This window comes from Rhinolophus ferrumequinum, chromosome X (assembly GCF_004115265.2).
Source record: "Rhinolophus ferrumequinum isolate MPI-CBG mRhiFer1 chromosome X, mRhiFer1_v1.p, whole genome shotgun sequence".
Classification (NCBI taxonomy): Eukaryota; Metazoa; Chordata; class Mammalia; order Chiroptera; family Rhinolophidae; genus Rhinolophus; species Rhinolophus ferrumequinum.
In genome coordinates this window covers 84978126-85005994 of record NC_046284.1, presented here as the reverse complement: position 1 = coordinate 85005994, position 27869 = coordinate 84978126, and the positions used below count along the sequence as shown (strand labels likewise).

The 27869-nt window shown below is 42.7% G+C and overlaps 2 pseudogenes; both read right to left on the bottom strand.

Moving 5' to 3' along the window:
- LOC117026693 (A-kinase anchor protein 4-like) lies at window positions 1-27403 on the bottom strand (annotated as a pseudogene).
- LOC117026759 (60S ribosomal protein L6-like) lies at window positions 10624-23199 on the bottom strand (annotated as a pseudogene).
- Window positions 27404-27869: the final 466 nt, after the last annotated feature.

Below are 27869 nucleotides of genomic sequence, written 5' to 3'. Positions count from 1 at the left end.
TTCAGATCTATTGGGAAATACAGCCGTGTAGCATGTTGTTCAACGGCCTAATGGAGGGGTGCCCAGCTGGGATGGAATGCCACTAGGGATGGGGGAGTAACTGGAGAGGTGTTAAAGGTGCTCTTAGGTCACAGGTTAGTGAGCAGCCAGTCTAGCAGTTGGTCTTTAGCCACATTGTCCTTGGCTTCATCCACTTGTCGTTCCTTAGCAAAGTTAATGACCTCTTGAGGGAGGTCTCCTACACTGTACCCCTTCTCTGCTGCCTTAGCTGAAACTTCAGGAAGCTGTGGAGAGAGCAGAAAGAGTTTGAGTCATGTGATGCTTTTGGAGAAGAGCTCCAGATGGATAAAGTAAACTACCCACCAACCCACCTTTCCATGCATGGTTCTAGGGTTAGAGTAAAACCTGCCACAATTCCAGGACTGACTTGTTTTTCCTTGACTCTTCTCTAATGACAGTGATAAAAATGACAAAGGTACTTTCTTTTGAGCTTCAAAACTCAAACTCTGGAATCAACTGTGTTCACTAAACTTTCACCCGGTGCTGAGTCTTTCAATCAGTCTGTGCTGATTGGTAGGTCAGGGTTAGGGGTTGCCATTCCCCAACCTCCCCACAAAAAGCATGAGATTGGAAGTAGGGAGGATCAGCTGGGCTCAAGTACTGGACTGAAAATACTTTTGTTCAGTATTTTATTTCTCTGGAATCCATCAAATGTAGGAAATGAAGCTGTGTGTGTGTTTGTGTGTGTGTGAGAGAGAGAGAGAGAGAGAGAAAGAGAGAGAGAGAGAGAGAGAGCGCAACAGAGAGACAGAGAGAACTCACATGTGTATGAATGTTAGTCTTCATGGGTCTGAGGAGCAGGGCCAGGACAAAGGTGTGGCAAGTTAGGTGCATAGGGCAAAAAACCCAAACAAAAAAATCTCTCGGGGCACTTGTAGAAACTGTGAGATTGGAAGGAACTCCCTTTTTCTTTTATACTCTCTCCAGTCCTTGGAGGGCCCTTCAAGATTAAAATATAAGACTTAAAAATTGCTCCCCAGTTTACCAAACAGTTTTATTCAAAGGATCATGATAAAACAGAGCTAATTTTACTCTCCTTCTCTTGGCTGAGATGTGCAGGCCTTGAAGTGTCCAGAGCACGACTTAGTTAATGGTTCGCCAATTTTGTGTCTTTTTATGAAGTGAAAGTAATTCATAAGGCACATGGTGAAGAGCAAACTTGAAAAAAATTGGACCACGCTTGAACTTTAAGTACAATGCTGCCTGTGGGGACAGAGCCAGGAGTGCAATTTCCAGGCTCTCGCCCTCATGTGGAAAGATGCTGGCTCAGGTAGTAAATGGCCATCAACTGTGATTGCATGGCCATCAGCTGTGGCTACTTGGCCATCATCTGTAACCAGTGAGTCATTAGCCACTAATATAACTGCTGTGGCTATCCTAGCAGCAAATGGGGGCTAGCAAGAAGATAGTGTCTCACAAGCGCGGACTGCAGTTAGCACAGCGGAGTGCAGGTTGCAGATTGCAGAGAAGTGGACAGCAGGTTGCAGATTGTAGCTCCTGCTTCCTGTGTCTCCAACCCAGCTGCCAGCGAGAGTATGGTGGTATGGCTCCCCTATCTATGGCTCCGTGGGTGTTCCTTTTTGTCGTCACCATGTCCTGAGTTCTTATGTGGGGAGCGGGAGCTGAGACCCCCGCAGGCTGTCTCGCACAACACTGCCTCCCTGCCCCTGCCCATTCCAACCCTCTTTCTTCATGTGCCTGTCATTGCTCACCTTCTCCAGTTGTCCATCATCATCTCCCATGAAATACAGCATAGGCACGTTAAATTGGGAGGCTGCAATCCACTGTAGGACAGCTTGGAGCTGCTTCTGCAACTTACTTGTTGAGCATTGATTACTGACAATGACTTCCAGCCCCAGAGGGTACTGATAGTTCTGTGACATTGCACCATCATGACTGCATCTGGGGCCAGCAGCCTGGTAATTGGGATTGTTTGCCAAGGCTGCTTGTTCTTCCAAATCGGGAAGGGCTTCCCCATTGTTATACTCAGCCATGATAAGGCACAGCTTCATCACAGATTCTACCAGTAGATCGGTGAATTGCCGGCTCATTTGCTTCAGCCCACTGATAAAGTCAACTTCTTGATTCTCATGGCATTGTTCTTCCCCTCTCTTGGACATGGAAGTTGCTTTTTTTGACCTGGGTTCAGAACGTTTGTTCTCACCTTCAGATAGCTCATCACAGCTGAAGGAGTCCCCGTTAAGCAGTTTCTGAATCAGTGATAGAACGATGTTTGACATATCTAACTTCTGGGAATCTGCCTGTTGAGTCTCCCTTAGCGAGGTAGATGGCCCAGGAGCTCCATGAGATTCTAGGTGTTTCATTGAAAGTGCCTTGGCACTTTGGCCACACCCACTCTTTTCATATTGGGCACTCTGAGTCATGAAGTTCATGGTAGAAGCGGGATAGTCTTCTTCAAATGCTTCTTTGTCCTTGGTCTGCTTGGTCAGGTGGTACTGGATCAACATAAGGGCAGAGGCGATCAAGTCCTTTGCCAACGAGTCTGTGGAAGAGCTGATCTTTTCTCTCTTTTCTTCCTTACTGGCGCATGCATTGCCAGCGATCTTGCCTTGGTTTCTCTGTGTTTGCTTCCACGTAGTCAGGCTCTCCTTGAGGATATGTTCACCAACTTTTTCAGCATTACTCAACGACTTGCATTTATCAGGTTTTAATTTGTTTTTGTCCTCTTCTTTCATTCAGCTTTCACGTTGGAGAATTCGAGACTTTGGTTCTTGCGCTTGGGATCATGGGACTCCACTTTCCAAGATGCGTATGACAGACTCTGTGATTTACTCTCCCTCTTCTCACCAAGAAGAGCAGTGACCAAGCGCTTCAGCATGGCATCTATGATATCTGCAGCATTTTGTTTTCCGTGCTTGAACAGATTCCTCTTGACAGCTGAGACAAAGTCAGGGTCAGTCAGCAGGTCCCCAGTGATATTGTGCAGATTCCTCAGGCAGGAATCAATCAAATCGGACACAATTTCCTTGGTGTGTTTTAACAGCACCTTCTTCAGGACCACACAGGTAGGAATTGGTTTTTCAGAGGTATGCACTTTCAAGGTCTTCATAACAGAAAGCATCATGTCAGATGCTGCCCGATTTGCATAAAGCTTGAGTCCTTTGCTTATAGAATCCGGAAATTCTTTGTTACCTCTTTGGCACATCTGTCTGTCTACCCTCTTGTTCTTGTGGATTAATTCACTATGCAGAAGCACTTTCCGGCCACCTTCCTGAGACTCCTCTTCAGTGCCCTGCATTTCTGCAGGGGTCATTTCCACGCCATCATGGGCCATTTCAGAAGCGATCTTGCTTACAGCATTTCAGGGGCTGTTTTTCCCTTTGTCCACAGAGAGTGGGTAGGTTAAATGATGAAAGCATTTGCTTCCATCTTCAAATTTCTTGACTTCCTTACAGACCATCTGCATTACCAAAGAAGATAGTTGGTTGATAGAGGAAGAAAGGCCATCTATTAAACATTATCCCTCAGGGGAGATTTCTGCCCTCTGAGTATTAGGAGATTTTGCCAGAGAGGTGGAAGGACTCTGGTTATTGTTGGTGTTTTGTGGTGCTGTCATTTCTAGACGTTGGCGTTGAGGTCCACTGGCCATGTAATCCATGTTCAGTTGATTGGCATAGACATTGCAGCAGTTTCCAGAGGCTAATTTGTGATGTTTGCCTGGTTTCTCCTACTTTATATTTACAAGTAGAGGCTGTGGGACTCAGTACATTTTGGAAACCCAGGGCATACCTCTGGAGGATGAGTAGGCAATTGAGAGTACTTAGAGGATCAGAGGGAGTTTGTTTGAAAAGGCATACTGATCCCTACATCTGAAAAATATTAGAACACCTAAGAGTTCTTTTCCTTGTTTTATTTGGAAGATATAGCTTTCTAAACTGCTCAGATTAAGGATTTGGCCTTTGGAATTTACATGGAACGTAACACGCAATTATGTCCATTAATACACATTCAAGCACAAGTGGTAGCCACAAAAGCTTGGAGTATATCCAATTGTACACTTAACTATATGCAAGTGTTATCATTATTTTTGTCAATTTCATTTGAGTATGTGTGCTTATCTCATATGTGTCCAAAGTATATCGATGTGTCTGTTTTGTATGTGTATGTACAACAGTATAACAATTCATCAGTGTGAACATCTCAGTAGATGTGAGAATGTCAGCCTGTATTGTTAATGTGTGAAAATGTGCCAGTGTGTGTCTGTGCGTATGTGTATGTCAGTGCACATGTGACTGACAATGTGTAATAATGTGTTAACATCAATAATGGTTGCATATGTCCTCTGTATAAACCAACACGTGCGTGTTAGTGTGTATATTTTGTACATGTGTGTGAATGTAAAAATGAGTGTGTATGTCAGTCTGTCTCTGAATATGTAAATAAGGAAGTGTCAATTTGATTGATCTGCATATATGTTTGTGATATAAATCCAATAGTGTCTATCATGTAACTACAAATGTATTCATATATGGTAAAGCATTATTTCACGTGTTAACATACATACTCATTAATATATTATGTATAATATATTAGTAGATATACATTAAAATAGGAATATGTTTTACTAGATGATCGTATAATGACTGTGTATGTCAATAAACTGGGTATCAGTTTGTTATATCTATGTGCTATGTCAATGCTTGAGAATGTGTGTCAGTGTAGTACATATTCTGCGTATTTGCGTATGTGTGTGAATACACGAGTGGGGATGTCATTGTATCTGTGTCAATGTGTGTATCGATGCATACAATCGTGTGTTAGTGAATATGTGTCACTTTGTTTAAGTTTGTATGAGTGTGTATCAGATGAGGTAGATTTATAAGTGTGTATCCTTATACCAGAATCTGTACGGTCACTGCTTTGATCAACACTTGTGTGTCTTAACGTGTGTGCATGTTTATGCATGGCATGCATGGATGTGTATATGGATGTTTATGTGTCACATGCGGGCATGTCTGTGCATCGGTTCTGTATACCTTTGTATATGTGTGTAAGTCGTTCTTTATGAATATATGTATATATGTTATGTCAATGCTTGCGTGTATTTGCCAGTTTCACATGTAGCCAGGCATGTGTGTGTCATTGTATAAATCATTTTTTGTTAATGTATAGAAACGCACATATTGATGTGTGTGTCGTTTTATGTTAATTTATGTGTAGATACTGTATATATGCCCATGTCTGGGTATGTGTATATGTATTGCACAAATCTACTCAGTGCTAAGTACCATTGCCCTCTTTACCCTTTCCATTGCTTCATCTCCTGTCTTTTCACTGAACACCTGGAAATGTGACGTCATGATAAAGTCAACGTCGTGCAAATGGGCTTAAGTTAGAATCAAGGATATCTGCATTGTGTACAGGAAATATGGGCTGCTCTTTAAAAAATAAACATCAGGTGTAATTCATCCCTTTTTTAAGACTCCAAAATGGAGTTGCCTCCTGCCCCCCGCACACACACACCACCATGTGAACCCAAAACTCTTTAAAGAATATTTTGGAATTTGTTTTTCCTTCCTTTGGGGCAACTCTCATCACTCCAAAGGTGTCTGGGGCCAGAAAGGTTGTTTCTGGTTATAGCATGAGCAGAGGGACACAGAACAAGAAATATTTGACTCCTTTGTGCTAAAGCCAAATATCCTGTTCCAACACCAGCCACTCCAGTCTTATCGGACTGTGAAGGCGACTTGTCATGTGCCCTAATGCCCGCCCCAAATCAGGAGCTTAACAAATATAATTTAGAATATTTACATAAAGACAAAAGGTTTCTGTATGTGACAGTGGTGTGCAAGTCTAATTGCTTGTAACATCATGCTACCGAACAGCCTGAGTAATCTCTTAGACAACAGGGTGGGGACCAGGCAACTGCCATTCTTGGTTGTTGTGGATTCTCTCTGCTCCATATCCTTGTTCTTTCTTGTTGGACGCTGGGCAACATGGGGCACACAAGTCCATTACAAGGCACCAAAAAACACCGCAAAGGGTCCTGCTTATAAGTCCATGTCTTTGTTAGGATAAGGATAGCAAGATACTCTTTGGAATACGTACCTGAAATCAGGAAAGGGCATTCTGAGCTCCTGTGATTAGTGTTAGGTAGCTGAGTGGTGAACTTACCGGGACTCTGAACTTCAGCCTGTGTTCTCTAAAATGTCGTACTATGCAAATTTATGGGCCTGTCTGACAATAGTACTCTTACTGTCTCTGAAACAGAGTCCTCAGAATCAGCACTGGACTCTGGGAATTAGAAAAGGCTGACTCAGAGGCTAAGTATACCTTAGAGCTGTCTTGCTTCTCGGTATCCTTAATCACAATAATTTCTTTTTCTTTCAGCTTCTCCAGGTTGACGTTACCTCCTGAACCGGAACCACCAGCATCCTATGGATTAAGAGATGAGATTCTTATGAATAGTTGCTTTTTGAAACTTCACCAAGCTGGCTCCTCACCCTGCTACCACTTCAAAGCATGAATGTCATGTCTCTTGTAATCTCTTTTCCTTTTAATGAAGAAGTAGGCTTGTAATGCTAGCCAGTCTTTAAAGAACGAGATATTTTCCTCCCCACAAATTACTACATTCTTCCCCCAGGAGGTAGTCACAGAGCCATCCGTTTAGGAATCATATTCCATTAGTCATTGACCCTTTGGTCAATTTTTTTTTTTAATGTTCTGACAGTCTATCTTCCACGCTTTAATCCTTTCAGGCCTACCAGCAACTTAAGTGGCTTCTAAAATGAGATTTGGTCTCAAGAATGCCAGTAAATTCTCAATCAGGGATCCTGGACTCACAAGAATAATAGCGATCCACCTGAGTCCCCTCCACCTTTCCACCCTCTGCCACAGCCTTTCCCTTTCACTATGCTGTCACTGACAACCCTCTCAGCAGTTTCCCACCCATTCCAACTCGGAGGGGAGGAGAAAATACATATCTCGGAATCTTTCCGTTCCACATTCAGGGTGGACACATCAATAAAACATATCTGCATCAAATTAGGAGGATGAAATTCAGAAAAATTCTATAGAAAAGACTGTAGTTTATCTTCTGGGAGATGAGAATAGCACCTATCGTATAGCGTTCTTGTGAGGATTCATTGAGATAGTGCGTGTAAAGCTTTTAGTAGAGTACCTGTACACAGTGAGTACGCAATAAGTCTTATTAGGCAGACAGAATCTTAGCATTACTGTTTCCTGGATGAGAAAACCTACCTGTCAGAGAGACCCAGAATACAACATCTGCATTTACTGAGAAAACTGAGAAGAGAGGTGACTTGCCCAACTGACACAAACTCAAAGGTGGAGCTGTATTAGAACTCGATTCCCCTGGCTCCCAGTTTAGAGCAATTTCTACTACACTAGTGTGCCCCAAATGTGGTATTTTTACCATTGATTGATGCTATAGAAACTTTAAGTGGTAGCTGGAAAACCATTACTGTGTTTAATAGGTGCATTTTTAAATTGTTTTTTGGGAAAAGTTCATACTAGGACATCAAACCTGTGATATTATGAGTAATATTGTTTAGGGTGATGGTAATTTTTAAATGTAAGACAAGTTGAAAAACACTGCCGACACACAAATTAAATAAATAATAATATGAGTGGTACTTAAACATGATTTAAAACATATGAATTCTATGCAAATCTCTCAAACTTTGGGAAACAGGAAGTGTTTTTCCCTCCTGGGGGAGTCCCACTTCAGCGCAACTAACCGGTAGTAGATGATATTATTATGATGTCAGAGGTTAGGTAATAGAGGCTGGTAACTAGGCAACCACCACTTCTCCCTCCCCTGAGGCTCCGCCCACCTTCCCCCTCCCTGGCTACTTGACATCACTCCTCATCCTGCTCCTGCCCTGATTTGACGCTGAGTGATGCATCAAAATGCTGTTCCCTCACAGAATGTATTGATCTTGGTTGCTTGGAGAAATGCTCCATTAGTCTATCCCGGGTTCCAGGATACATGTACTCATACGCCAATCCTTTCTACCCCGTAGTAGGAGTCATTTTGTATCTTACCACTTTAGGGTCCTGTTCTTTCTCTACTTTCGGGCTATAGAGATCCACCTTGCACACGTCTGTGTGGCTGTGTAACCAGTCAATATTTTCAGACATCTGGAAAGAGAAAGTAATCTGAATAGCTGGTTTCTATGGTTTTTAGAAACTGGCTCTGTTTGGACAAGAATCTCTGGAGGGCCTCCTGAAAGCCATCTCTGTGTTTCACACAGGTTTAGACTAGGTGGGGTGAGCAATGAGGAAAGGACTCTCTGAAAAGTTCGAATTGATGATCAGGATCATTATCTTTTAGCATAGTCTGTAGTTTCCTTTAATTTAGACTCCCCACACCAAGTGTGGAACCATGGGACTATCATATGGACTTGGGAGAATACCGATCAGGAAAAATGGCATGCTGAGAAGCAAATTTAAAAGGAGGTCTAGAGACTGTCGAAATGAAATGTGGTGATTTACTTCCACCCAATTCCACTAACTAAATCTTACCTGTCTCCCCGTTCTTTACCCGCTCTCGGGTACCTTCAAAGAATCAAGCTCACCTCACCCCATTTTACTGAATTTTGGCTAACCCCAGTTCAACCAGTCTTTCTCATTACGTCAAAGGAAGTGAAATTAAGTAAATAGCTGTAGCAGTTATCACATAGGACCACTGGAAAACACTAAAGTCAATACCAGTAGAGTGAATAAATAGCCCTCAAAGAAGTGTAAAAAAAAAAAAGAAATTTATAAATTAATTACCTTAATCATAAAGTTATAGTTGACTTTTGGCTGAAAATGTGCCACCAAGAAGGGAGATGCGTCCCTTTAGATGGATTTGGGCAGTGCCAAGTTCTTGGGCACCCGCAGCTGGCTTCCACCCCCGTCAGCAGCTGGGCAGACTGAGGGGCCAAGGCTTTTGCCTGCTGCTTATGACCCTGGGGTATGACATCAGCGTTTGTTGGGTCACAATGCCCGAAACTATAGCAACCGCAGCAAAGGTGTGGCAGGCTGGCAAACTCAGTAACCCTTCACATCTAAAGCACATCAGGCTGTCTGCTGTACAACAACCTTTTTTCTATTTTTTTTAGTAGGGTACACATATTTCTTTCACATTTTGTCCAGCTAACAAACTCTTGAAAATTCCAAAACAATCTAATCATATTAGTTACCACTCTGGTGGAGGTCTGTATTTTTCACATATGGAATTACCACCAGCCTGTGCGAACAAAACAGTATTGATTTATTGTTCAGCCTCAGTGCCGTGATCAGGCATCTACATCTCCCCTGAAGTGGTCTTCCTAATGAGACAAGTGTCTACCGGATACCCTACAAAATCTTTACATTATTGATTACATTCCCCAAATTAACAATGAATGTCGATTACAAGTTTATATATGTGTATATATATATATATATATATATATATATATATATATATACAAGAAGCAGAGTACAGCGTTAGGAATAGAGACAGTGGAAATGTATTGGTTGTGTGCGATGTCAGAGGGATGGTGGATGGGGGAGGGGGGTTGGCAGTGTGAGGGATATAAATGATAAACGTCTAACTACTGCTTTGTTTTGTACACCTAAAAAAAAAAAAAAAAAACCAGTATTAATTTTCACACCTTAGCTGATTTCTCTTTGGGTTTCCCACTAGATATTCAGAGTTATGTGGCAAGACAGCTTTTTATGTGGAAACAAAGAAATGTTAATCAAAGTCCTTTCTGGATATCCCGAATACAAGTAATAAAATAGAAAGTTAGAGGCTGTCTTAGCAGCTTCTGTGAGTTTACCTCACTATCAAGGCACCCTCCTAGCTAGTTAAAAAGACGTCAGAAGATGCTCCTACCTTTGTAGTATCAGAGTACGCTATTTCGTAGGACCTTGGAATGATTTTTTCTTGTGAATTTGGATGCTGTGATGACCCTTCCAGTCTGACCTAAGATGTTGCTTCTAAAGTCTCCATACTCTCCTAAAGCTTCGACCCCCGGCTGGTTCCTGAACTTTTTACTTTATGACATTGCTGTTTCTATAGGCAGCAGTGACAGCAGGATTCTGGGCAACAGGATTCTGGGTTTCTAAGTGGTCCAGCAAGCTCTGAAAAAAGGATCAGGGTCAGCCTTTCAGAGACTCCTCAAGGCATAAAAGGACTTGAGCCCCTCCTTACTATTTTCCTTTATAGCCAGTGCTTGATTGCTGGCTACAGTATTCCATTGAAGACTAGCCATTACACTTTGAGATGCCTTCAGTTTACCCCCAGTTTGAAAACACTAGCTCACAATGAAAGGGCTCTCAGGGTGCCCAACTCTTATTTTGTCTTCTCCTTCTTGGTCCTTACTCCACATGCGTCCACTTTAACCTCATGTGTGAATAAATGCATCTGAATTCAAAATCTGTTAAGGTGACTCCCCTAAATAATAGTTTCATATTCTTTGTTCTACCTCCATTTCTTTTTTCCTTGTTATGTTACCCTGGAGACTGCATGTCTGAACCTTGCTGTAGTTTTGATCTTGTTTATGGCATCCAAGAGAAACAGCCAGACATTTGTCAAAGGTGGTGAGATAGATTTTATTCAGGCTACTGCAGTAGGAGGGAGAGATTTCAAATGAATAGAGCTTAACTCCACTGAAATGAAAGGCAGGAGGCTTTGTAAATGCTGGGGTGTGCTGAAGGAAAAGCACTGAGGGAACTTTGTGGGGCTGGGGAGGTTGATCAATGTGATCAGGACTTCTGTGTTTGCTAACTGGTACTTATCAAAGTTAGGCTCCTCCCTTCCATAGACACTGGGAGACAGAGGCCCTATCTTGATGATTACATTTCAAAGCGATGGCTCCCAGGTCATTGCAACAGACATTCCTGGGTTGTAGAAGAGACATCTCAAAGGGACAGAGAAAGGATTTACAATCACGAGTTTTCTAAAGTAAATGCTCTACGAAAAAGGAGGTCAGGGACCTCTAGTCAGGGTTTGGCTGGAAGAAACAGTAAATTCTTTTTGCAGTGTTGAACTTTCTCAGGCAGGTATTTTAAGGAGGCTGGGGGTCATCATCCCAGGGACATGGTCTTGAGCTGATAGAAAGTGTTCTAGTGTTTATTCAAGTCTCTTAATGTAAGGATTGGATGAAATTCTTTGTGCTGAAAGATTTTTTTTTTTAACAGTTCAGGCATTTCATTAGGTTTTTTGTAATTAATTTAGAACATCAGTTTGTGAGGATAAACCCCATTTGTGAGAGCAAACACAGAGCAGAGTTAGCCGTGGAGCTGAGGAACAGCTTTGATTTTTGGCAGAATTGGCGAGTCCACGGCTGTCTGAGCTTCTCTGTAATCTCCTATTTCTCTTTCTCTGTGTTGAAGATCTCCCCCTTCCCGGTGTCTGGGCTTACGCAGCTTCTTCTTCTTGAAGTAAGCATCAGTGAGATGTTTGGGGATTTTCACACCACTGCTACCAATTTTGGTGGAGGTGGCGATGACAAATTTCTGTGTGTTCTACGCAGAGTAACTCGATTGAGGGACAGAGGTCCAGTCACAAACACACAAGTAGCAAGCCACTGCTCAGCTGCTTCAGGAAAACCACCCTCTTGCCTCTATGGCGCCCAGTGAGGATGATCAGAATGGTCCCGGCGTGATGCTGGCCCGAAGTTTTCTCACATGCTGACTGAAGGATTTCTTGCCGTGGTTCAACAGCTTTCGAGGCACATCTTCAGTAGGATACTATCTAGGCATTTTGGGAAGTTTAACCACTCAGGTGCCACCATTCTTGTCGCAACCAACTGGTTTTGTGACAATAGCAAGAACCTTCTCCTTTTTATTTTCAATCCTGGATTCAGCTGCTGAGAACTTCTTCTTGTACATGGCCTTTCGGGAATACATAGCTGATCAGGAATACCTGCCGATTCCTCTGACCAGGACAGGGTTTCGGCTGCAGTGCGGCTTCCCCTTATAGGCGTTTTGGCCTTGAGGTCACTCTTCTTAACCTTGCCACCAGCATCAGCCTTCCTGGCTTCAGGTTTCTTCTCCTTAGTGTCCGGCTTCTCAGCTTTCTTACACGCCATCTTGCAAGTTGGGAAAGAGAACTAAGGCCAAGTTGAAGTTTTAATAGGCCAAGGTTGAGGCCTAGTTGAGAAGAGGGCTCAGCGGAGCCTGACTATACCCAATCATCAAGTCGCATACCTTAAATATTTACATTTTTTATTAAAAATTAATTTTGTTCAAGAAGGGAGACTTTGTCAATGGTGACGAGCTAAAATCCATAGTACAGGACCTGTTTTTCCTTTACCACACTTTTGTCAAGGGGAACTTCTGATGATGAAGCTGGAGCTCCTGTGTTTGGCTCATGTCTGTGGAATAAGCAGCAGAGAAAGAAAATGTTTACTTATTCTGCAAGTATAAGAGTGTATATGCCTACAATTAAAAAACAAAAAACAAACCAAAAACAACACCTCTATCTCTCCTAGCCCAGAAGGGTGAAACTGTGATCTGGGCCTGGGAAATGTCTTACCAAATCCCCTAAATGACAAAGAGATAAAGGAGGAATATGTCTCTGTGAGTCCCCAAATGATGTAGGGGAATTGTGAGTGAGTGCCGGGACCGTGTCTCATGAGACCACAGAATGGAAACACGGACCCAAGAGAGGCAAAGAGTTTTACAAAGAGGATAGTATACTGAAAGGAAAGGGTCAGAGCTCCCTAGCGGGAGGGAGTCCCGAATAGGGGTGCCCCATGACTGAGGCAAAAGCTCTTACTTTTATACCTTGCCTTGCCTGTTTGGGGAAGGGAAGCTGTTTGAAGAAGGGAACTGGCCCCTTCTAATGAAATTCGTCTACCAGGTTTGTTCTGCTTGCCCATCCTGAAGGAATTAGCAAAGTAACCCACACTTATCTATCAGATCGGCTCCGTTTGTCAGGCCAAAAGGACCTTTATGATTAATCTCAATGTGTTGCTACATTTTGTCGTGGAGCAAAGGAGTGATGTCAAAACCTGGAGTTTCAGAATATGGCTGCTTTGTTTATTCCTCCAGGGCCTCCCTGTCTACCTAGCGACACGACACGCTAGCTAACCTGTCTCAAACCCCCTCTGAAGAGGAAACCCTAACTGCTGTTAGGGAGTAGGGGCGACGACCATGCTGGCTGCTTCAGGCTGACCGGGGGCATGGCACAGAAAGCGGCAGTTAGGGCTTGTCCAGAGGCCAATCCAAGGGTCCCCGGTAGATGAACAAGTCCAGGTAAGGATGTTGTCTTGTAGGCCAGTGGGTAGTCTGTAAGCTGAGATGCACTGTAGGCAAAAGCATGAGGTAATACCTATAATAATGAATAAAAGAAAAATGAGAAAAGTTTCCTTAAGTCCTGCTAAACTGCGAAGCCAGGAAGAAAATATCTAGGCTGAAGAATCTCGTTTTTAGTTTAATATTGGAAATTATATTACGAATGTGTTGAATTTTCTCTTTAATTAACTGTGAATTATCAGAGATTGAAAGAGCATTAACCTTTAAACTTTTTACACCCTTGATTGTGTGTGAGAAGCAGATAATCCATGCCGGCTCTGTTTGAGACCTGTTTCTCTGAGCTATCCTAACTCTTGTCTCATAGCTTGGATAGCCTGTGAGATGGCGTTTAGGGATTTTGTCATTGAGTGAGCTGTTTGACTATTTAGCCTTCTGTATGCTATTTTGTATCAAAGAACTCTCATCAGTGAGGAGCGCCACTCTGGGTTGTCTAGGGGTGTTTGTTGTAAAAATGTTCTGGCGGCAGCATAGGTTAGTATTAAAATTTGTTGGTAGTTAATTCTTCCTCCATCTCTGGGAGGAAGGTGGCAGGATTAAGGGTGGAGTGGGTCCGTATTTGGCTTACAGACCTTTTATGAGAGGGCCTGATGCCACAGGAGGCGGCTATCAGTGAGCTTGTGACTCTTATTAGCATCTAAAGGCCCTTGAATGTGGTTTGGGGCAAAAACGGTTAAGTCTTGCCCCATGGTGAGCTTGGTGGCTTTGGGAACTAGGAGGGTAACTGTAGCTATAGCCTGGAAGGAGGAAGCTTGCAAGCTGCATGCTATGAGGTCTAGTTCCTCACTTAAATAGTTCTAGAGTCTTTTTTAACTTTAATTTGTTCATTTTACGTTTTCTTAAGGTATATAGACCAGTGATAAGAAACATGCTGAGTAAAATAAGCCCAAATCTGGGGGCCGTCTTTATCTTTACAACCAAAGAAGTTTACAGACAAAACAGGTCCAGAGTGAGGGGTTGCGACAGAATGAATGCCTTCTATATCAACTAGGAAATTAATAGTTGATATGTAAGCCAATGACGTGGCTTACCTGTCACGTCAGGGTCACCCATAGTTTTACCCCCAGTGATGAGAATAGCTTGGGAGCCGCTGGGAACTTCAGGCCCAACAGTGATGACGCCCATTTTGGGGGAGGGAGTCGGTCCTTGCTCCCTTCAGAACAAGGGGTACTCTCTCCTGTAGTGCCGTTTGGTTTGTGTAGGAGGCAAGGCTGTTTCGGAGGATTAGGAATCCAGTGATCTGGGCTTGTATATCCAGAGTAGGCTCTTTTCTCTTGGCGCTTTCTCTCTGGGGCTTTTGGGGTGCCCTGAGGTGGCTTCAGCCTTGGGTTGTCTCTAACTGTGGCCAAAAGTCTGGCCTATGTCTGGTGTCATCTTCTGCTCTCGCTGTTCCTCTATTCTTTGTTTTTCTGTCTTGGCTGTTAAAGACGTTTAAACAAGTTCCTGGCCTTGTCTAAGATCTGAGCCTCTGGATCAGGGATGTAACAGTGGGCTGGAACCGTTAGAATTCCCTGCCAGTTAGGAGGAAATATTAGGCTGAGTTTCCTTATATTGGCCTGTAGCTGATACCGAGGAAGGCTCATCAACTCTAGCAGTTCTACAACATAAACGTTGGCTTAACTGTTATCCAAATTCAGCTTTTAGGTTTAATTTTTGAGTAACCAAGGACCTGATGAAGAAAATATAAAACCCAGCAAATGATTCCAGTGACATACATACTGATAACCAAAAGCAAGCAATGAGTACTTCGGAAGGAGGAATATTTTCCTGAGTCCTCACATAATGTAAACGATGTTGGATCTGCTAGCAGTTTCTGGGTGTGGCCCGGGATCCTGTCTCCTGAAGCAGAAGAATGGACCCACGCACCAGGGAGAGGCCAAAAGTTGTAAAGAAAGATAGTTTATTAGAGGCAGGAGAAAAGGCTGCAGCTCCGGAGCTGGAGGGTGTCACGAATAGGGGGTGCCCAGTGACTGAGGCAAAAGGTCTTACTTTTATAGGTTCTCTTGCCTGTTTGGGCAAGGTGGCTGGAGCCTTCTAATGGAATTCATCTATTAGGTCTGTCCTGTTTGCTCATCCTGAATGGATTAAGGAACCAACCCATTCCTAGCTATCAGATCTGGTCCTTTGTCCTGCCAGAAGGGATTTGAGTTTATCTATTAACCTTAAGGCGTATTCTCATGTCTCTATCCTAGAGTGAAGGAGACATTCCAGGAACTGGAGTTTCAGTATATGGCTGGTTTTTTGTTTATTCCACCAAGGACCCCCCTGTCAACCTAGCAACCATGCTATTAACCTGTCTCAACCCCCCTCTGAAGAGGAAACCCTAACGAGGGAGTAGGGGCGACGACCGCGCTGGCTACTTCAGGCTTAAGAGGGGCGTAGTAGAGAGACCAGCAGCTAGGGCTTGTTCAGAGTCCTACCTAAGGGTCCCAGGTAGATGAACAAGTCCAGGTGAGGGTGTTGTCTTGTAGGCCATTCTAGCCAACCAGTGGGAAGTCTGTAAGCTGAGACGCACTGTAGGCAAGAGCATGAGGTAATACCTATAATAATGGATAAGAGAAATGAGAAAACTTTGCTTAAGTCTCTCTAAACTGGGAAGCCAGGAAGCAAGGAAGGCAACGAATCTTGTTTTTAGTTTAATATTGGAAAGTGTATTACGAATTTTTTGAACTTTATCTTTAATTAACTGTGAATTATCAGAGAGATTGAGACACCATAACCCTTTAAACCTTTTACATCCTTGATTGTATTTGAAAAGTAGGTAATCTGTGGCAGTTGTTTTTGAGAACTGTTTTTTTTTAATTTTATTTTATTGGTTTTCTGTTTTATTTTTTTGTTGTGATATATAGATGATTTATTACAAAATTGTACACTTGAAAACTATGTAATTTTACTAACTATCGTCACAGTATTTATTAGACTATATACCCTCAACATATATACTCTCAATCAGGATGGGTTTATGGAGTGGCAGAGAATACTGTAAATAAATCTGGAACTATTTTTAGTAGGTTTATTATGATGGCACGAAAAAAGTAATTTTGAAACTCTTTTAGATGTATTACAGTATTGAATAAATACATTGATATTCTTGGGAACCAGGATTCTCATTGTAGAAGGAACATACAAATATGAATCATGGAATACAAGAGAGAGCCCGGTCTATTGGAATGAAGTCTGTATGACCTCATGTATATGTGTATGTGTGTGTGTGTGTGTGTGTATCTGAGTATACAGACATGTGTGCATATCTCTGTGTTTACATATATGTGTATGTATATTTAACTACATGTATGTGTGTATACAGGCACATATTTCCTAGTTCTGTCTGCTGAAAGGGCATAAAAAGCACATACCCCTAGACAGTGGCACATCTAGCACTGAGATGTTGGTCTCTGATACCATTCCCAGGCTGAGATAAAATGCATCCAAAATGAATCTGGAACAGCCTGTTATGCAGGAAAGAATTTGCCCAAAAAATTATGAGAGTATGTCACAAAGGCAGTATGTCACAATTATGAGAATATGTCACAGAAGTTAGATTGAAGTGGACCCTACTGGCCAAATCTGGGACAGTTTGAGCACCAAAATAATTAAGTACAATAATGAACAATAAACCACCGAAAAAATAGGAATTCATAAATCCATGCCAATAATACACAGAAAAGAAGGGAAGGCTCGTGTTTGTGGTAGAATGCCAAGGTCAAATTAGTAAATAGGGAGCTAGTGTTACAGTTGGAAAAATTATCATAAAGACTGGTTTAGGCAAAAGTCATCAATGGATGCTAAACCTAGGTGACATTTTGATGCAGAGGTTATTTGCAGGCTCTTAAGAGCGTGTCCCACAGACTGCTTATTAGTTGTAAGACAAAAAAAAAAAAACAGTCACTGTACAGTGGAGAAACCAAATAACATCTTAACTAAGTGATCAAAATTAAACTCAGCAATGAGGGACAGATGGACATTGAATGCCTCCAGATGTGATACTATAAGAAGGACGGAACATCATCTACAATATACAACATCAATCTAACGACATGGAAACATCAGACAAACACAAAATGAGGAACGCTCTATTTTTAAAGGGGGGTGTTGGGTGGGACTGTATTCTTCAAAAAGCATAATGTCATAAAAAAAAAAGAAAAACAAAGAAAGGTATGGAAACTGTTCCAGAAGGTACAGACACGACAAGTAAACGACCCTAGACTGAATCCTTTACTGGAGGAGAAAAATGCTTTTAATATTGACAATATAAAGTCAACTGAAAAAAAAGTTGGATGACAGATTACATAAAAATACTGTTATCAGTATAATTTCATAAAGTTCATACTTGCACTGTGGATATACAAGACAATATACTGAAGTACTTAAGGGTAAAGGGACATTATTTATGTAAGCAAATGGGACACAATGTTAATAGGTGACTAGGTAAAGAGTATATGTGTGTTCCTTGTGCTATTTTTATCTTTTTAGCAACTGTCTGTAAATTTGAAACTATTTCCAAATGAAATGTAAAAAAGTGATGCCTTTGTATCATCAGATCATAATAAGCAAACTCCAGTCCAACAGGGAATTCTTTCTAAGCCCCTCAACTCATCCACCTCTGCTCTCCAAAGAGCTTGGCAGTTTTTATTATTTACTTTATTTTGTTTATTTATTTATTTGTTTATTTATTTATTTTGGGGGGAAGGGGAACAGGACTTTATTGGGGAACTGTGTGTACTTCCAGGCCTTTTTTCCAAGTCAAGTTGTTGTCCTTTCAGTCTTAGTTGTGGAGGGCGCAGCTCAGCTCCAGGTTCAGTTGCCGTTGCTAGTTGCAGGGGGCGCAGCCCACCATCCCTTGTGGGAGACGAACCGGTAACCTTGTGGTTGAGAGGACGCGTTCCAACCAACTGAGCCACCCGGGAGCTCAGTGGCAGCTCAGCTCAAAGTGCCACGTTCAATCTTAGTTGCAGGGGGCGGAGCCCACCATCCCTTTTGGGACTCGAGGACTCGAACTGGCAACCTTGTGGTTGAGAGCCCACTGGCCTATGTGGGAATCGAACCAGCAGCCTTCGGAGTTAGGAGCAAGGAGGAGCTCCAATCGCCTAAGCCACCGGGCCGGCCCAGTTTTTACTTTAACTTTACCTAAAGTTTGACAAACTCCTTACCTGTGCAACTAAGATTCAGAATTGGAAAAGAACTGCATTCTAGCAGGAGAGAGGTGGAAACCCTCACCTCCAGGGTACACTCTGCATGTGCCATATGGGAAGGTTCAAGGCCCGAACATACTCAGATCTAAGCTCAAGGGGGCCTTTACCTGTACTTCCCCATAACTCTTTCATCAAGAAGTATGAAAATAGAGATGAAAATCCTACTGACACAACATCATCTAGGTAAACATGGATATGGAACCTAATGGATTAAGACCACCTCTCACATATCCACAGTCTGTCCCATGCTGGAATGAGAAAGGAGAGGAAAAGAAAAACACTCCTAACAGATTAACTAATTAAAATAGAGCAACTGTTTTGGCAGGCCAGGACCTCACTGTGGTGAATGTCAAGGAGAAGACAGATATGGGAACGTGGAGATCGCATAATCCTGACAGGCAGAACAAAATCATCAGACAGGGAATCCCCAAAAATTCATAGAGAAAAGAGCCCTAAACCCTCAAACAGATGAGCTCAGACGTCTGCAAATGCCCAACCCTAGGAATGGCTTAGATACATTGTAACGATGGAACTTTCTCTAGAAAGCACCAAAGACCATTCACGGTGAACAAAGTGAATCTTCAGAACTTGAATGCAAAATGAAAATGAGATTCTGCAAAGCTAAACAGAGGCAACGCTACTGCACAGGGATGCCTTGCTAACCCCACCCCCACCCTGGATGTGACCTAGCAGATGTTCACTTCAGTTGGAGAGTCAGGAAGTTCCTGGATATCTGCACGTACTTCCTACTAGTTTATCTGTGTTCTTCATAAATGGCCCCATAAACTTCATGGAAAAAAGGACTGAGACATAACAAGAAAGTTTCTCACATGCCCTGAGATCTTGCTTTGCAGTGTCACCATCCTCCCATCAGAGACTCTGTGGGCCAAGGGAAGCCACACCAAGATGGATTGCATAGGGTCCTGATTTCTGTGGCTACCTCATTTTAGCCAAGTTTCTTGATTCATGGATAAATAATTCAGGAAACGAGTTACAGGTCGATGTGGGAGGAGTCTCTTTCAAGCATTCTATACTAAATCTGAAATTCTGCAGAAAGGTGTAACCTAATCATATATGTTGTAAGCTCCATGGAGAAGACACTGTGTTAGCACAAGGGTGGTCACATAGCATCGAAAGAGCAGAGATCCAAAGGGGAAAACTTTGCCAATGCTTATCCAATCCTGCCCGAGGGGGTACAATATTATCTAGTAGATACAAGTATTCTGGCAGCCACAGAAAGACGCTCTATTATGGAGGACAGGAAGAGCTCCCCAGGGTTCTCTTTACCCTCGATGAAACAGACTGCAACACCAACATAGGGCAAGTTTTCATTTGTAAAGTGGAGATAACTGAAGTATCTACTTCATAGGCTTATATGAGGAACAAGCTGATACAGGAAAAAGTGCCTAGACTAGTGCCCGGCAGATGCTAGGCACTCAGTAGGTATCAGTTATTATTTACTAAGACTAAAGATTATCCTTGGCCTAATTCTGTATTCAATTAGTAACATCCTAATTATTCATTCTGGTTTTTGCTGGTACCTTAATAATACCAGAACAGAAGGGAGGTAACGTGGAAGTGAACTCCAGAATTCTAGTCAAAATTGCTTTCTAGATCTCCATAGTTAAAAACCAGATCATGGAACTGTGGGGCTCAATGGTTCTGAACATCGGAGGGCATTTTTTATTGTAACTATGATGAGGATGCTAGTGGAACTTAATGCCTGCGGGCCAGGGAGGCTGGCTGCAGTCAGTCCCACACAACAGAAAAAAATGTCCTGCCCAAAATGCCCACAGTGCTTGAATTGATCAGCACTGCCCTAGACTGCAATGAATCAATCCATCAAAGTACTGACCTCTAAGACCTAGGCAACCAGCTGACCCACCTCTGGACTGTATCTAAATGCAAGGTCCCATAGTTCTCATATCTATCTGCAATGTCATATCCGATCATCAGTTGGTCTGAGGCTTTGAGAGAGCTCCACCAATTAATCCAGATGGTATATGGCAGCAGAAGAGCCCCTGCGGTTTCTGAAATTGGGTCACCGGTTCCAAATAAAATCAGCTCCCAACATCCAGAGAGGGTCAGAGTCTGGTAAACTGGAAAGGTCCCTCAAGGAAGAGGTTGTCTAAAACTTACGCAGCACCACAGCAGAGGACTGGACTAGCATACTCACATTGGTGACATCTTCCAGAGCCGATCTCTTTTTGAGTGGTCCCTGAGGTGAAGACGGAGATATCTTTGCTCGGTAGTTCTCTCCTCTCTAAAAATGTAACAGAGGTAAATGAGTATATCCAATTGTGAACAGTCTTTTCAGGGACTTTGGGTCATCTTTGGGGCTCAGGGGGAAACTCTAGAATCTCCAAGCATCGCAGATGCATATAATAAACCCCAATAAACTACAGCAAAAGGAAATGTTGGCACTCACTGCTGCTTCGAGTCCCTGAAGGAGGTACCACTGACGATGGGGACAAGGTTGTCGGGAGACAAGATGACCTCTCATGTAGCTCAGAGTGAGTGACATAGCTCAGTGAAGTGACCTTTCCCTCTTACGTCTCTCATATGTACTGTTATCCTATCCAAGAGGAACCACCACCACCGGTACTGTGCCATTCCCCGTCATGCCTTTAATATGGAGGGTCTCAGGCAAATCAGTTCAATAATTTAACAAATATTTAAGTGTTTTTTATGTTAAGCAGTTAATTTAAGACGTGCCCAATAAGGACAATAAGACATACACCTACATACTGGGCCTGGATCAGCTCTTTACAAGCCGTTGACCTTAGAAAAGTCACTTAATATCTCGCCTCAATTTTCTTATCAGTAAAATTGGAATGATAACCTACCTTATTTGAGGATGAAATAAGAGAATACATGTAAAAAAAAAAAGTCTATCTGTATAAACTACAAATGGACAGAAATCATATTTTAAAAGTATGTAGTCCGAGGGAGCATTTGAGATCTGGCTTCCTGGCATGTCATCTGTTTGGCTCAAATAAACTCAAATTTAAAAAAAAAGGTATATAGCCCAATATAATTTTAAACCTCACAGGGAAAATTTTGTATTTTAAGAAACGAGTTTGGTAATCCATATGAATCCCTACTTGTTAGTGTATACAAACGAGGGAAGATAGAAGGGAGGAGAGGTGAATATTTTGGAGCAAAGGGGAGCTTTGTTTCTGGGTATTATTTATCTGTACATGCTTTACCCCACTCTCAAATGAGTAAGACCATCTACGGAGATAAAGTTAGGGTAAATCACATCGTGGGGCTCCCCTACACCTTAACGGTTTTTATTTGGTGAATGTTTCCTAAGTATCAGGTATCCTTGATGAAATAAACCCTGCCCTATCTGTATCAGAGAGTTGTTATAATGTGAAACAGACGCACTGAGGTCAGACCATTTATTTGCTCTGTTCTCCATCTACACCATGAACGGTTAGTACATGACACAATAAGTGATCAGGAATTTAGAGAATTGGATTCATAATACAATAGACCAATCCAGCCCAGTAGAGTAATCCTGAAAGAGCGGAGACGAATTACTTGTTTTCTAATTGATTATGCTAAGAAACAAGTACACTATGAGTCTTTTGTGTAGTTCATAATAAATAATCCTAGTGGAAGTAATTAACAAAAATAACAAGTTATTTTCTCACAGATTCGCTAAGAAATAAACTGTCGATCTGTTATCTAATTCCGCCTTAATATGACCAATAGAAATAAGCAGCGCCAAACAAAATTTACAGTGGAAACTGAACGCAATAAAATTTAGATTTATAAAATGTGCCCCAAGAAAGCTGGATTTTGAAAAATAACCACCACGCATACAAAAAAACTTAAAATGGTAGAATTCTCATCAGAAAATTTGATATGGACAAAAATCTGATCAATGTATCAAATCTATCTTGCCAATTTATATAGAAAAAAACAACAACATTCTTCCCCTCCATGAAAACCATTTTAGCAAAACAAAAATGAAAATGATTAGAAATATTTGTACTGAGAGGAAACTAATCAAGGAAATTAAATTGGCCTCATGATGCTTGCTCCAGCAAATACTTTCTTAATGGTAATTCACTAGTGTTAGTAAAATTCTGATGAAAACATGCATGATGATGAACAAACATACAACATCTCAGGAATCAGAATGACTATGTCAAACTATTCACAAGGTCCAAACAGCAGAGTCAAAACGGACCCACTCTTTAAATTAAATAGCTGTAAAAAGCATAACACATTTGTTGACCTCATCTTCATACTTTCCCCAGGATGTATCAAGCAGCCTCCTGGCAAAGTGCTTTGAGCCTCTGAGAGAAAGTAAGAGTATAAATGTCATCCTTAATGTGATCAATAACAAGAGTGTTGTTTGCTTTTGCAGACTGTGGAGGGCGGCCTTCGTTTCAGCCACGCATTTATGAGAAAGAAGAGTTCACACTTTCTCCCCCAAGTTCTAATTTGCTGGTCTCCAACTACAAGAGCTCCCACTCCTTCCCTCCTTCTCAAATTAAAGCACCCATATTCTGAAAGATTTAAGGGTGAGGGTAGGGACTGAGCCAACACAGGAAGAAGCTACCCGAGCGAGACGCTGCTGTTGGGAGAGACAGCTTGCTCTAACCTTTTCCGATTGGCCATGATCACTGGGTACAATTTTGCTGGACCGAGATTTCTTTGCTTCACGTTTGGAGCCTCGGGGTGGTAGTGGCAGCGGCATCTCTTACAGATTCAGCAGAGTCTATCCAAGGCAGAGCTGCAATCAGAAAGGGACTGTTTAAAACACCCTTCACCAGAAACATCACAGACTTCTCTGGAAACGCTTGGGGGGAAAAAAAAAAAAAAAACCCAGTCTCTCTATAGCACCCCTAGGAGAAACCAGACTTTGAGTTAGGCAGGTCTGGGTTCAAATCTTGGTTCTACCACAATTAACCTTGGGCAAGTGACTGAAACTCCCTGGGTTTCAGTTTTCTCTTCTATAAAACGGAGAAAAGTACAGCTACCTCTGGAGGGTTCTGTTCAAATTAATAATGAGATACTCTATGTAAAAAGCCTAGCACAGTACCTGCCATCTTCTGTGGGCACTGGAACTATGGCCTAGCCCTTACTTTAGGCCTAGGAACATTGGGGGCAACTTACATGAGAGTTTTACACTGAAAACAATCAATAACATGACAGATAATACAGTATGGAAGCTAGCTGGTAGGATTAATGTTCTTTAAAAGGCATGGGGTCCTGGCCACAGCGATTATAACAATGCGACAGAGAAGACACAAGAATGCACTGCACACACACATAGGCACAACAGGTCAGAGAGTATTCAAAGGCTGCATTCAATCAGAAGAAACTGTAATCCAGTTCTAGACACCTGGTAGGGAAAAAAATCAAAACATGACATAACAGCAGAAGGAACTAACTCATTGAAAATCACAAGTCATTACACAACCCTTGGGAGAATCCTACCTTCTTCAGTACAGGACCCCATTCTATGTTTCTTAAAGTTCTTTTAGTTTGTGAGTCCTCAATAGTTAGGATACACTTATGTGTCTTACGAGCAAATACGTTATCAGGAGGAATCATTTTTTTCACATACACTAGAGACCCTTCCCACTCAGATACAACTGCCCTTCCAACCCCACCCACATTCAATCTCCAAGTTCAACTGCTTTCCACTAAGAGAGACCCTAAAGGCAATGCAACAAACGTACCAGTATACACCAGATACTTCAGGCAGTGGAGATACAAACACGAATAAATCATGGATCTTATCCTAGAAGTATTCACACGCACAGCTCTAACTCTAGCATTAAAATGTGACAAATGACTTAACAAAGCACCATAGAAACACAATGGAAAGTCAGTCACCTTGTGGGGGTAGTGAGGAGGGGCGGAGCAAAGCTCCACAGAGGAGTTTATATTCATTCCATCTGGACTTAAATGACAAAGCCATTCCCAAGTAGACTGAGGAGCTTTCCAGGCAAAGAAAGCCTAAGCCCAGGCAGAGGCTTGAACATGCAGAGCACAGCAGGTTCAGGGATGTCCAATGTCCAGGTTGTCTGGAGTGCGGAGTATAAAGAATTTATCACTCTCACGCGGGAGTTAGAAAGGGGCTAAAAGCTAGGTTGGGGCTAAGCGGCTGTTAAGAAAGAAAAGCAGAGAAGACTACAGCTTGAGAAGGTTTAAGAAAGGAGAAAGGCTGATTTGGGTTTTGCTTTGGATGGAGAAGTATTACACATTTTGTCGGTGAGTAAAAGTCAGTACGAGTATGTGCCTTCATATTTACTACCTGCTGATCCTCACAACAAAAATGTTTCCAACTGACCTGCTACGCAGGACAAACTACTAAGCAGCATTGATCACACAACTCTTTCCAGGGCGCTTTCTAAAATGCCATGAAGTCTCTCCCATCACACTCGAAAACACTCCACAACAGTCCATGGTCTAAAGTGAAAGGCCATAGTGTGGTAGTGTGAGGAGGTAGAAAGAGCACAGGCTTTTTTTACAGAAGCATCGGGGCTTCTAAATCAGCCAAATTAGCATCTTTGAGCGCCAGGTTCCTCTTTTGCTAAAGAGCTATGCCACCTCTCACTTGCACAGGCATCCTGGGGCTCAAATGTAAATTTGCATGCCAAAGACCAAGCATGGTAGGCATGCTGAATAAATGGTGGGTCTCACTCACCTTCCCTTCCCCCAAATCCAAACCTGTTTTCAAAATCATCCTTCAAAATTCACCCAAGCAGCAATAAAGCCACATTGGGTGCACCCGCCCTTAACTGCACTGTATGAAAACCACTTATTCCACTGTTATTAGTCACACATCAGACAATTTTTTAATGGCTGACCAAAGACTCGTGTTCTAAAAACTTTATCTTTCAAAGGGAAATTAAAAATCGGACTGGAGCAAAAAACGGTTAAAACACTTTCAGCTGAAGATGTCACAGGTTAATTAAACCTCAGACAAAAGAAGGTTATTCACACTGTGGACAAATAAAAGGGGGTTCTATGGAAAGTAACCTCACAGGATGATCTGATCATAAATTACTAACTGGATAGGTCATGGTGGGTAGTCAAACCCCAGGCTTGTAACTCTTTCGTGAAAGGTTTTAAGCCAGCCCTGTCCATTGTTCTGGGGCATTTAGGTTAACACACCTTTGAAGTGCCAGAATAACCCTCCAAGGGGTTATTAACCCTCAAGAGGGTATACTACTTGTTAACTATCCCGTAATCCAATCCCCTCCTTGCTGTCACCAATCTTCCTTACGTCCCCCTCCTTAATTTCAAATGCATAAAAGAAGCTGCAAAATTGTTCTTCTCCGGAGCATTTGAAATCTTGCTCCCCGCATATGTTTGGCTCAAAGAAACTGTTATAAAAATTCTCCACAGGTTTGGACGTTTCTTACGTCGACAACATGATGGACATATACCACCTTCACTGTCCTGAACAACAATCACTTGCTTTGGGGGACACACACACCCTGACTTAATTAAGTCACTAATTTCCCTGCCACTAGGAGGGGGAGGGGATTGACACCACCAAACCAAAAACAAGCTTTCATAAAAAGACACTCTCTGCAGAACACTCTCGACTTCTACCACCTACAAAACGCCACGCCTTACTTAAACAAGAAAATTAGAATCCTATCCATTTTCCAGACTTTCCACCATCTCCCCTACACGGGCACTAAGGGTTGAACACCCCATCGGCCATCCCAGTGCAGTGCTGAAACCCACACAGGGGAAAGCTGGCTCTTTTAGAAGCCCAATTGTTCAGACTCCAAAACTGTAGATCAAGACAATCTACAGGAAACAGTAGAAACTCCACGTTATGTACAAAGGCAGGTTACAGACAGCAAGACATTGGGGAGAGAAAACAGCATGGTGTCAATAAAAGCAGCACTGGGCTGGCAAGGATGCCTAGGGTTTAGTTCCGACCCTGCCCCTGGCTGGCTGGGTGACACTGGGACAATCCCTTTTTTCTTTCTATGCTTCCTTTCCCCACCTAATAAAGTGAGGCAATGGGACCGGAGCCCCCGCTATTCAAACCGTGGTAAATGGACCGGCAACAAAGCATCACGTGGGAGCTTTTAGTAATTTCAAGTCTCGGGCCCAGGTAGTAGGCCTTATCAAATGGGAACATGCAAATTCACAATATCCCCGGGTGAGATGTATGCACTTTAAAGTTTAACAAGCAGTATTCTAGGGTCCCTCCAACCTCTGACCTTCTAGGATTCTAATCACATAGCAGAGAGCAGTGGGCTAGCCAGAGCTGAAGGGATCGGAGGCGGGGATAGAAGAGAAAAAGGATAACAAGGGAGAAAAGACTCGTTTTCATCCTCCTTCGGATCCTCCAACCTGTAGTTCAAAAGACATCCCTCGGCGTTCTCTGACTTAAATACGTCTTGTGGAGGAAATCGATCCTGCACCCTTTCACTTGTATAAAGGCGTTTTGTAAACGGACTGATTCAGGCATGTGTACTGGACGCTCCACCTAAAAACCTGCGGGACGCAGCCTCCTTTACTTTGCCATCTCACCCTCTAACACACACTCCCTGCCCAACCGCTTACAGGGCTCTCTCCACAGACTTCTCGCGGACAGAAGAACAAAACAAAGGTTTCCTAACAGGGACGCCGGCGAAACCGGCCAAGAGAAGACAGCGTGTAACAAGGGGCTGGAGTGACGCCCAAGGACCGACCCGCGTGCGACAGAGCCAGACATTCGAGCGGGCAGTACAAGCCCAAAGGCGCCTACCTCACACCGAGATTAAGGGCGGAACAGGAAAGACCATGGACACACTCCTAGACCAGGAGAAGCCCCTGGAAACGAAATGAAGCTCCGTGCTGTAGCGACCCGTGTTGGTCTCGACCTGGCCTGTGCTCCGTCCAATCGGCCCGCAGCGAATTTTGAAAATTACAGCTCCCGAAGAAGCGCAGTGGTGATTGGCCAGCAGGGGCCAATCAGCGTCAAGGGGGCGGGGCTGGGCTTTTTAATCGAACTCGGTGGCTAACAGACTTGGCATTGGGGCGTGGTTTCCATTGGCTGGACTAGGCAGGTTTAACAAGCGAAAGTACTGGGTCTCTTCAAAGAGGCATTTTCATTTAAATAACTGCTGGAGGAAAGGAGGAGAGCGGCGGTATAAAGTAGGCTCAACCTAGTTAAAACATTAATATTAATGACGCTTTGTAGAATCAAACGTTAACTTCTGCTGGCTTCACAAATGGCCTTGTGATGGGGAGCAGAGCAGAAATTACTGCCCCCTATTTTATGGATAAGGACCCAAGTGCAGAGAGCTAATAATAGTAGCTGTTATTAATTCAGCACTAGCTCTGTACTCATTGTTATAAGTTTTT